This window comes from Oncorhynchus kisutch, unplaced genomic scaffold (assembly GCF_002021735.2).
Source record: "Oncorhynchus kisutch isolate 150728-3 unplaced genomic scaffold, Okis_V2 Okis03b-Okis08b_hom, whole genome shotgun sequence".
NCBI classification, from domain to species: domain Eukaryota; kingdom Metazoa; phylum Chordata; class Actinopteri; order Salmoniformes; family Salmonidae; genus Oncorhynchus; species Oncorhynchus kisutch.
In genome coordinates this window covers 17,501-29,193 of record NW_022261980.1, presented here as the reverse complement: position 1 = coordinate 29,193, position 11,693 = coordinate 17,501, and the positions used below count along the sequence as shown (strand labels likewise).

The 11,693-nt window shown below is 42.8% G+C and overlaps 1 protein-coding gene across 1 annotated transcript in view; it reads right to left on the bottom strand.

Moving 5' to 3' along the window:
• LOC116359653 (leucine-rich repeat extensin-like protein 3) overlaps positions 1 to 11,693 on the bottom strand; it is a 199,747-nt gene that overhangs the window by 177,575 nt on the left and 10,479 nt on the right. The window lies entirely within an intron of this gene.

The following is an 11,693-nucleotide window of genomic DNA, read 5'->3' as shown; positions in this document are numbered from 1 at the left end:
TGATCTTTTCACGGCACCGTTAACGCAGCATTCAATAGATAGATCCAGTTATGTGGAGATAGCCCCTCTCTCTGCTATTACCGATAACGGGCCTATCGAATTTTTCATACCAGGCCATGGTGACAACTATCTGGACCTCAACAACACCTTGGTGCATTACGTCTAAAAGTGACCAAAAGAGATGGGTCTAATATTGCAGACGATGCCAAAGTGAGTCTCATTAATTAACCCTTGGCCACCATTTTCTCCCAAGTTGATGTGACTTTGGGTGAACGCCTAATCAGTCAAAGCAGCGCTACATACCCTTATAGAGCCATCATGGAGTGTTTACTAAACTACTCCGAAGACACTCTCAAAACCCAATTTCGCGCCGGGCTGTTTAAGCAAGGGGATACTGCAGGAGCCTCTATGGAATCGACAGACCCTTCCACCGGTGCAACACAAAAGGACTAGCGGCACGAGCTCGCTACTGCGCCGAATCTCGAGAGTTTCATTTGCTAGGCCCCTATTACACTCTGACATTTCTTTCAAGAACGGTTAACTCTTAAATTCGGTGATTTAAGATTAAAATTAACCAGGGCCAAGGATGATTTTTTGCCTGATGTCTCCCCAAGACGGGGATTTTAGTTTGAAAGTGTGGGGGCAACCCTTTTTATTTAAAAAGAATCTGTATCTCCGGCCGTGCGCCTGGGTCACTCACAATGGCTTGATGAAAGGAATGCCCTTTACCCCTCTCCAAAGAATTACCATGAAAACCTTTAGCATACCTGTGGGGCCAGTAGAATCTGCAGTCAAGAAAACCTATTTCTAGGCCCTTTACCTAGATATGTGGTTATAGGTCTGGTTGATCACGCCTCTAATACGGGCAGTTTAGATAAAAACCCCTTAATTTCAGCACTTCAATGCAGAGTTAGTAGCGCTCTGTCAGGACGGACGTCAGGTTCCGGCGAAGGCTTTCCAACCACAATTTAATAAACAACATATCTGTGCGAGAATTTTACAATCTATTCCTGGCTACAGGGCGACATCTAAAGATCTCTCTTTACCTATGACAGAAATGATTTTGCAGAGGGTTACACATTGTATGCTTTCAATTTATCACTGATGATGACACCTCAGGAAATCTGTCTGTGGTGTCCCAAGGTAACCTCAGGCTGGAAATGCGTTTCCGTACACCTTTAGCCTGTACAGTTAGCATGATTGTTTACGCATGCTCTGATTCAATCTTGGAAGTGAATGCCCGAAGACAGGTCTTAGTGGATTATTATTAAGGACCTTTGAACAAAGACATGAATACCCAAGAGTTGGACGGGCTCATGAGCCGCTTGATTGGAAAACAATTTTGTGGAGTGTTGGCTTGTGATGAATTACCTATGGAGATATGGTCTGAGAGGCCTGCAATGTTTATTGTCAATACCCATCCTAACCACATGCCTGGTGAACATTGGCTAGCTATGACATTAGAACAGGAAGGTGGACGAAAAAATCTCAACTTTTTTGATTCCTATGGCTTTCCCCCCGGTTTTTCACATTTCCCTAAATCTATTAAAGATTTTTTGACCCTAAACGGTACAAAGATCTACTACAACATCAAACAAGTGCAAGATAACCTTTCCACTACATGCGGTCACCACTGTGTATTTTACCTGTGCCAAAGAGCCCGGGGAGTTTCTTTTGAAGATGTTATGTCTCTTTATAAGGATGATTTAAGAAGTAATGATAACCTTGTATCTTGTTTGTTAGAAAATATCAAAAGTGTTCAAATGTGTGTCCTTTAAGAACGCGTAATCAAGGCGTATGCTCACGTCATATGTTTCAAGAATGCCACAAATGTTAACTTGCTTATTTTTCAATAAAAATTTATTGAATTTAATCATAGTCATTCAAAAGTCATTTTCAAAAGTCTAACCACGCCGAGAGATCGGGTTTAGGAAAAGGTCCTGAGACGTTCATGGGAGTAAATGAGTTAGCATCATCGCTTTCATATGGGGCCGGTGTCGTTGGGGCATCTTTAGGGGTGCTGTATCTCGTTGAAGGCTTTTGTTTTAAAGCTTGAATCTGTTGACGAAGCTTATGGTTGGGTACACCGGAGAGGGGGATGTTGAGGATTGCCAGGGCCTTAAGAAACTGACGCCAGCCGGGAGGCCTTCGGTCATCAGCAACCTTGTGGGCAGCCGTGGTACTTTTAAGCAAGTCCTGCATATGGGACCCCCTAACCACAGAGCCCTGAAGGATAAACTCTCCAGAGTCGTTCCAAGCAGCTATCCCCTTTGAGTCTTTTATCTTGTTCATAATGTATTTAACATTCTTCCTGTTACGTAAAGGCACATGTGTCAGTAGGTCATGCATAACTTTATCTTCAAATGGCATTTGAGCTTCACCCGACATATTATCTCCACTAGGTAAGATCGACGGTACAGGCCTTACAGGGGCATGGCTATCGTTAGGTTCGACATCTGTTAAAGGGTCCGGTAGGGAAAGGGTTAAATGGTTAGTCTCTCTCTCCCCTTGCTTTACCCGAGTCAAATACCTTTGCATTAGGTTTGTGTATTTTTGAATCTTATCATAGGGGTTCAATCCTTTTCGGTTCAAAACATCCTTCATGGCCGTATCCAAATCATTTTCCGCTGTTTGTCTGATATCTTCAGGACCCTGCATTTGTTTTTTAAGTCTATCCAACTCTTGTTGAGGCACCAAGTACATTTTAGTGGCCATCACACCACGTGTTCAACCACCACGTCTGGCCGCAATAAGGCTGGTGATGAAGGGCACGGCTATACTGAGTAAAGGTAGAAGAAAACCCCCAGACTGTTGTATACTATGTCTTTTCTTTTGAAGACTGGCCCTTTTATTGGCAAAGAGTTTGATCGCTGTCTTTTGTCTCCTTAATTTTTTCAATTGGTTCAGGGTGAGTGGAATGCGTCCTTTGAGAAGATTCAAAGCAATCTCACATAGGGCTAATATGAGATCTGAAGAACAGCGACCCAAGATGGCCTTCCGTTCTTTAGCTGTAGAACCTACTAGCCTTCTCAAGAGGGGGAGGTTTCTTTTTAAACGCAGAGACATAGCGTTTACTTTTTAGGAAGGTATGCAGCAGGCCTCTCCCCCGGAAACAGCCCTGTACGTAGCCTAAGGTGTTCTGGAGTATTTGCTTTTAAATCCACGATTAAATAAGAAAATGGCTCTTTGGTAGCGTCCTCATAGCTCTCCATAAAGTATGATTTCCGTCCAGGGTACATCTGCTGAGCTAGAGTGCTAATTTGCAGTTTGTCTCTAGGATTTTTAAACAATACCATGTAGTTGGCATTCAAGCTAATGGTCCGACTATTTTTACCTTGGTGAAACACATTCTGGACCAAGTAAAGCACGGACAGGTTTCTATGATGAGTATATTGGGTAAAAGCTCGTGCAATTTCAGGGTGTTCGCTACCAGCAAATAGCATATCGTCCAAAACCAGCAGATTATTTACATGTGGGGGGAGAAGTTCATCATCAGACAGAGAATCGGGTATTCCTTCAACAAACTTGATTTTTATTGTCTTCAATAATTCATCATACAGAGGTTGGTAACATGAATAACACCATACAATATTGTCAGGCTTTTGAGATAACACATGTTCAGAATTCTCTAAAATACTTTTTACAAAAAAAGTTTTGCCACTGTTTGAAGGGCCTGCAATTAATGCTGAAAAAGGCAATTGTAGCCGGGGGTCAAAACCCTCGACAGCAGTCATAATATCTTAAGCTTTAAGACACACTGGGGCTTGTAGCATAAGTCAGTAGCCAAAGGGCAATGTGGTACCGTCAGGCAATAGCTGTCTCTTGTCATAGACTACCCTGAATCTTTTAGTGAGTGGTGCGTTTCTTAGATGGAACCCCTTTTTATCCCTCACTATTTTGTTGTAGGAGCTCAAAATCTCCAAGTCACTATTCTTGTCCTTTACGAACCCCTCGACCAAGCGCGTGATTGATTCCAAGTTTACACGCGGTGCATTTTCATAGTTTTGAGTCACGCCTTTGGCTTTCAACACCACGTGATTGGCTTTAGTCCTAAAAGCATAGCTTTTTGGACCACATGAGGACCATTCTGTAATATGGTCACCCTCTTCGAGTTCACTCGTTAAACCCCCAAGATAGTTGCTAAGTGGGGGGGGTCCAATCCCCCGGTTTGCTTACATAGACCACAGAGTCTGTGTCGTGGTAAAGAACCCGCCTCTGAAGCTGTTCCATGAGGGTGTACAGTTCAAGGCGGCCATAGGCTGTGGTAAATGCTGCAAGAAACACATTTACATTACCCGGGGGTAGAACCCACTTTTGGTGGCGCCTCCATTGCACCAAGGCAATGTCTTGACTCAAGAAGGAAAAATGTGAAATTTCGTATTGGTCCGAAAAAACAAATTCCAAAAATTCTTCGGGGTCTTTAATGATCGAAGTTGTTAGCATATTGCATCTCTGCGCTAATTTCCCCCAAAGGGAGTTCAAGTACAATTTCGACACATTTCTTTTGGTTTTGTTGACCTCTATTCTGTCAGGGTCAAGAAGTATGCCTTCTCTGTCATGGTAGTCTTGAATGTACTGGTCTTTACTTTCTTGATCTGTGACCGATGCAGGATAGCCTGAAGCCATCTGCTTGCATCTCAAGAAGGTTTTGATGTACTCTTTAAAAAGTGTGTCTGATTTCCTGGAAAAGTTCCACACTTCAAAGATTTTGGCCACACGATACCCCTTCTCTAAAGCCTTAGAGAATTCTACAGTGACCCATACACCGGTCAGGGCTCTTTCTTGATCTGTGTGATCACAGGGGTTTTCCTGGTTGTGGTTTTCACAGCATGTGCGACAAAGGGGAAAGAAAAGTTTTCCTTTAGGACCCTTGTAAGGCAACACAGGTATAAACAGCCCCCTAGGAGGGTAGACAGTCGCTTTGATTAAACCAAAATAATTTTGGGGTTCGTCAAAGTCGCTGTGAATAATTTCAGGATGCCCTATAGGATAGAATGAGGAACTCATTACATGAGGATATAGGGATGTAAAATCTACATAGCCTATTGTCTCGTCGGGTTGAGCTACATAACGCAATGTCAAAGCATTGGTCCGGCCTCCAAACAAGGCCTGTCGCGGTTCCAGGGGCTCTGGAGGGTCATAATGGGTAAGGAAGGCCTTAACACTAGGATCTACCTTTTTGAGGGCTGTCCATTCGTGCTCCCACAAAACCACAACTTTTAACCCGTAAGTAGCCTTTAAAGAATTCAGTTTGTCTTGAAACTCTTGGTACATTTCCCCAAAAGTCTTTTGGGTTAGGACACACAAGGTGTGGGGGACAAAGCATAATTTACAACCGTGGAAGAAACAACCGTTGTACTCATACACTGTCTCAACCCCGTCAATCTGTGTGTATCCATCTACATGGTAAGGCCCAAAAGCCTTCTCCCCCCGATTCAAAGCATGTTGGATAAAAATATCTTTATCCTGGGCCAAGTACTCCAACCATTGAATGGAACCACTAGAGTAGGCCTTGAATTGGCGTCGGTAGTTGTCTGGCGATGGGATAGCTATAGATTCAGGAGTTAGATAGTGTGTACGATAGGTTTTCATGCACGCTGATGCAATAGTTGTACAGCTCCAGGGGTCAATGCCCGCATCTTTGATTACCTCTTCTCTGAATCTGAGGCATCCTTCACGAAGTATAACAACGTCATTGTCACAGTATGATTCCATCTCTTTATGGAAATCAAAAGTGCCATGTCTTACGGTCTCGTACCATGTCATGAATCTCTCACGCTCTTTGGGAGACATTTGATCACACCCGTACATTTCGGGGGCTGGATAAGATCCTATATAATGTAGATTCTCCTCAGATGTGAAGAAATGAGGGAAATAGCCTTTGACAGAGTTTTCAAAACCCAAGGCCTCTGGCATTTGAGCCAATCTCATGGGTAAGAAGCTTAAGCTGTCAATGTATCTCTGTTTGAAGGCGGGGTCAACAAAGCATAATATTTTACTCCCTTGAGCTATGACACTGGGTGCCACGCCTTGCTGTATCAAAGGGTTCAGAAGCAGATAGGAGTCATAGGCCCTAGCATTGTGAGCTATAAACGTGAAGTTTCTGTACTGGGCTTTTCTAAAATGTTTTAGAAAGAGTCGGGCACAATCGGGTCCCTCGGCCGACCATTTTTCACCCTTGAAAGTCATGGTTGACACAAAAATAGGCAAATGAACCCCTGATTGCTGAGTTGTCTCAAAATCATAAAACACATATTTCTCTGTATGTTCATCTTCAGCCAAGGGCTGAATGTAACACTCATGTGTTACTTCTTGAACCGCTTCCGCGTCTCTGCTTTTCAAAGGACCTTTACAGATTGGGCAGTGTATAATTCCACAAACATGAGGTTTAGGGCTATCTATTTTAAGGTTGTAATTGCAATGACATTTTGGACATTTCTTGTTAATGTCACAACTGCTTACAGATTTACATGCCTTGGGATGCCATGTTTCAGTTTTGTGTTTTTCGTAACAGTAGGCCGAACGACATGTGCGGTGACAATCCGCACAGGGGGTCAAGTTTAGCGGCTGCATAGGGCAATGTTTATCCAGACATACTGAACAGTTGTAACGGCACGAGTGCCCCCCCATGCGTGTGTAGCCGGTATGACAGGCTGGACAGACATATGGCGCGCCTAAAAAGGCTGTGATGTTAGTTACGGCATAGTAATGCTCATTTTGCACATAAAAGTACATAGTCTTAGGATGTGGTTCGGGTATATTTTGGAACTTGAGGAGAGCGTCATTAGCCCTACTGTGGTACAAAACCACAATCTTGATGTTCAGAAAGTTTTCAAATTTGACTATGTCTGAGAAAGCCACAGCATCCTGTATACCGAGACCCACCGCAGTTTGTAGCTCTCGAGCTTTATGTAACGCGGCTTGATCAGTACATCCTGGGCTGAGTAAGTGGGCCAAACCTATGGCAAAACATAGCTTATTACCTGGATTGTGAACGTTTATGAGATAGGCCCTTTTATTGCTTATGATTTCGGACTGCATTAAACTCTCGAGCTTTCGTCTCTGACCCCCGCCCCCTTGTGGTTGGCGTACTAATTGTACTACAAGTTCGAGGGTCCTATCTGCTAGCACGTTTAAATTTGACTGAACAAGGCGTTCTAGCAGTTTAACAAATTGTTCAAGCTCTGCTTCACCATTCTGTAAAATAAGCGATACCTTGCTCTGTAGACTGTCTCCACAAATTTCCAACTGTAAGAGATCCCTAGGTTCGCTATAATCTCTAATCCTCGCTAACAGTTCATTCAAAGTGTCCATAAGCATTACGTAAAACACAGCATATTCCCGAATCTGACCCCCCCATGCGAAATTGAAAAACTGGCGAACCTCAATATTGTTGAATTTATTTCGACGCAAAACATGTACACTTCGATCAAGACCTCCCCCCTCCAGATTTGCTAGGCAATTGTCCAACTGTTCAAAAACATCGTATTGGGTTTCAGACTCTTCGGACATTGGTGTTAAAGGCTGATTTATAGGTGTCTGGGGTGCCGAATTAAACCTAGCGCTCTCGTTCTGTACACTGATCTCAAGACCGCCCCCCTCCAGATTTGCTAGACATTTGTCCAACTGTTCAAAAACATCATATTGACTTTCAGACTCTTCGGACAATGTTGTTAAAGGCTGTCTTAGAGGTGTCTGTGGGGCCGAATTAAACCTAGGGCTCGCGTTAAGCTGGGTAATTAGAGATATGATGGTTTCGGGAATCTGTGTTAACATGTTTTCCTCGGAAGGCCCTGACTCATTCATACGTGTAATAATGTCTATGAGTTCGGAGGGAATCTGGGATAATAGATTTTCATCTATTGTCATTATGTCAATTACCCCCGAATCATTCATATGGTTAACTATATCTTGGAGCTCTGTAGGGATCCTGGCTAAGAGGGTTTCAATTGTCTCACTTTGGTCTATAGGGGGCGCCATCTGTCTAATTAAGGATGTGTGTGTGTGTGTGTGTGTGTTTACATGTGTGTTTTTTAACGGCGGTATTTGCTTGTTTTAGCCCTAATGTTTTTTAACATACGGGGTAGCTCGCTACGCCAGAATGACACATCCTGATTGTATTGATGCTCGAGTAGAATACACATGCGCCTCTGGAGTAGAGCCTTTCGTGATTTTAAACCCAGGGTAAACGCTTTGAAAAAACGTTCTTGGTCTATTTCAGAATCTGCTGTTTCCCCCACAGAATTGGCCGATTCAAGAAGGTTGGCAGCTTCACAGAACATCAAATCGTCTACCTCAGAAATGTCATTTAAATCTTTGACATCATCAGGTTTCGCTGGTGTCTTTGGAGCCTCCTCGGGGATGCTTGTCTGGGCATCCTCCGATGTTTGTGCGTTGTGTTCATAAGCCGGTGAGGAGTCTGAAATAAAAATAATACATACACAAATAGGTTATTAACCCTCAAATATGTTAAAAATGCCAAATACATTTCAGATATAAGCCTATATATTAACAATACATTAATTAAATACCTCGGCTTTTTTGACGAGGGCTGTTCTGAAGAAGCTCTGAAACCCGGGGCTGATGTCTTTGTTCAACCGGTATTACAGCATCTGCAGGTTCGGTAGATGGTGAGCCTGAAAAAAACAAACAAACAAACAAAAAAACAGCATTAGGCCTTGTTTTAACATATTCCGGCATAAAAAAAATATATAAATATTAAAATAATAATATATATAAATAATAATATATAATTGATTCATACCTAGTCCTTGGAACGACGTCTCGTGAATATCGGCCAAGTAGAATTGTTCGGGTGAAGCGGAACTGTGGATCTGAGCACTAATTATCCTTTGGTGTTTAGAAATATGGGGGACAACGTTGTCCTGGCCAAGGGGAGTTGACCTGCCGTTTAAAGTCTCTGTTCGCTGCTTTTGTGTAAATACATCCTGGGAGTAGGGCAGAATTGTCTCGTAGTCATATGCTTCGCAGAAACCGTTCAGGCTCCATAGGGCATCGTTTAACCTTCTAGGCTTTAGGTCCTCTGTAAACATATAAAATAACTTTTAATATAAGATGCCCACACTTTTTGTTTTTAAGGTATAAATATTTTTATGTATGGAATTCTTGGAGCTTACTTACGTTGACAATTCAGGGCAGGCGTTTGTTTGTCGGCACTTTGTTTCGGAGCCCCATTGGATGGTTCGAGCTCAGTTATACCTCGGAGTATCTGCGTGAATGCTTCAGAATCTATAAAACATTCGACAATATTAAAGCTATAATCACTTTAGCTAATATTGCCTTGTTATACGGTAAGCATACTGATCCTAATGATTGTTTAATATTTCTATAACATCCCACGCTTTTCAAACAATTCCCCAACAACAACCAAATCTAATAAAGATTTATTTCAAGAACTCACCTTGCGATAGATCCATTAGACTTTTTTCCCCGATTATCTTTTTTAACGCTTCAGTCCGATAACGATTCTTGGAGTTTCTGGAGGTGCTGTTTGCATCGGAACTAAAACGCTGCTAACATTGCCCATGGTTTCTAGCGCTTTTGTACCCTACGACCTAGAGAAAAACCCCTGAATGATTTTTTTACATAGCATTTGGGGTTTGTCGTTTTTTTCGGGCTATACCCCCGCCCATGGTATATTTGACACATTTCAAACACATGGTATTGGGTGTGTCTAAACATTAGGATCCTTTTGGAGCTTCTAAAATCTCCGGGGTGCTAGCACCTAGATGCATGGGGTGTGTTGTTCTCGACATCGCTGGGATGAATGACTTTTTAGCCCACCTAAAAAAATAGTTTTATGAAAGGCCTTTAAGATTAGGAGTCGTAAGACACAATATTATTGTTGGGGGGTAGGCATCTGTTTTGCAGGCTAGTGTAAACCTTGGTTTCAAACGACCCACCAGGCATGCAAGGGTATTTTTTTTAACAAACAACCCGCCCCCCTTTTTCTGTTTTTGAAACACACACACACACACACACACACACACACACACACACACACACACACACACAGCCACTACAGAAAACTCCCTCACGCACATGCGCGCGCACATGGCTTTTTCCGCAAGATTTTTCTCAGGGACAGACTGCGCTAAGAGTGAACAAACGCGAGAGTTCATAACGTGGTGAGATTCTGATTTTAAAACCATTTATTTCATTCAAAATATTTAGTACATACATTTTATATCGTTACATTCTTAAGGTATTTTACGATGCCTTTCTTACAGATCCTGGGAGCTTATGCAACCAACCGCCATTGTCCGTGTCGAGTTCACCCTCAAAAGGCAAGGCTCTCTTGCTATGTCCATCAACACATGGTAAGTTTTCACTCCAGGGGTAGATCCTCCGTCGGGCCTTTTGGTCTTGACTCTGTCTCAAGGAAAGCCTCGCCCAGCGCTTTAACTGTTCCCCATTTTGGAAGAGAATGTCCAGCTTATTCATAAGTGTTATGAAAATTGGATAATCCACCCATTTAAAACTAAACACAGGAATAAAAAAGTTTACATGTTTGCGTGCTCTGGAAGCTACCGGAGAATTGACAGACTTTGTAGCATTAGCCTTATCATAAAGGTCACAGGCTAAAATTGTCACTTTGTTGTCAGGGCTATAGTCCATTGAAGCAATTCTTAGAGCCTTGAGATCACTGCGGCCGCAGACCTGTTCTTCCAACGCATATCCTGGCACATTTGTAACACTTAGGACCTGTTCAATTTTACAAAGAGCCAGCCTGATGTTTAGCCATTCTCTCATCCCCAGAGCCGGGGGAAAACTCCCAGGTTTTGCAGGATAAAGGGGTTTGGGTCCACGGTCTGTGAATATCTTTACCGTAGAATCCTCCGGGTGGAATATGTAAGACATGTGGCCCTCACTCGTACCCAAAAATCCTTTAAAACATTCTGGAGCTTCACACAGAACTTCTTCAAGGCTTTGGTCACTGGGTTCATGACAAGCCGAGCATAACATCCCTAAAATTGGCATAGGTGTCATTTTTGTTTAATATTCAGGGGGGTTATCATGTACAGTCTTAAACAGGTATTGTTCAGCGGCTTTATAAGGGGCCTTAACCAACCCAAACCGTGAGAAACAGTAACAGGTTGACCTGACACATGGTCCCTTACTCAACCCAGGGCATGCACCCTTCTACATGACATAGGGTCATAAATCATTACATAGGGTCATAAATCAGGCTTGGGTCATCAATCATTAACGGCCTGTCAAATGGACCCTTACTCACCCCATAGCCCCCACCTAACCAGGCTTGCCTGACCAGAAGACATGCACACGTCATCACTACATAGGGTTCACATAGAGTTCACATAGGTTCACATAGGGTCATCAATCAAAATTTTGACCCGTGACATCTACTTTATTCTCTCTGATTCACCCTGGGTCTGAGTGAGTGTTATAGATATATTCATCCTGGGTCTGAGTGAGTGTTATAGATAGATTCACCCTGGGTCTGAGTGAGTGTTATAGATATATTCACCCTGGGTCTGAGTGGGTGTTATAGATAGATTCACCCTGGGTCTGAGTGAGTGTTATAGATAGATTCATCCTGGGTCTGAGTGAGTGTTATAGATATATTCACCCTGGGTCTGAGTGAGTGTTATAGATATATTCACCCTGGGTCTGAGTGAGTGTTATAGATATATTCACCCTGGGTCTGAGTG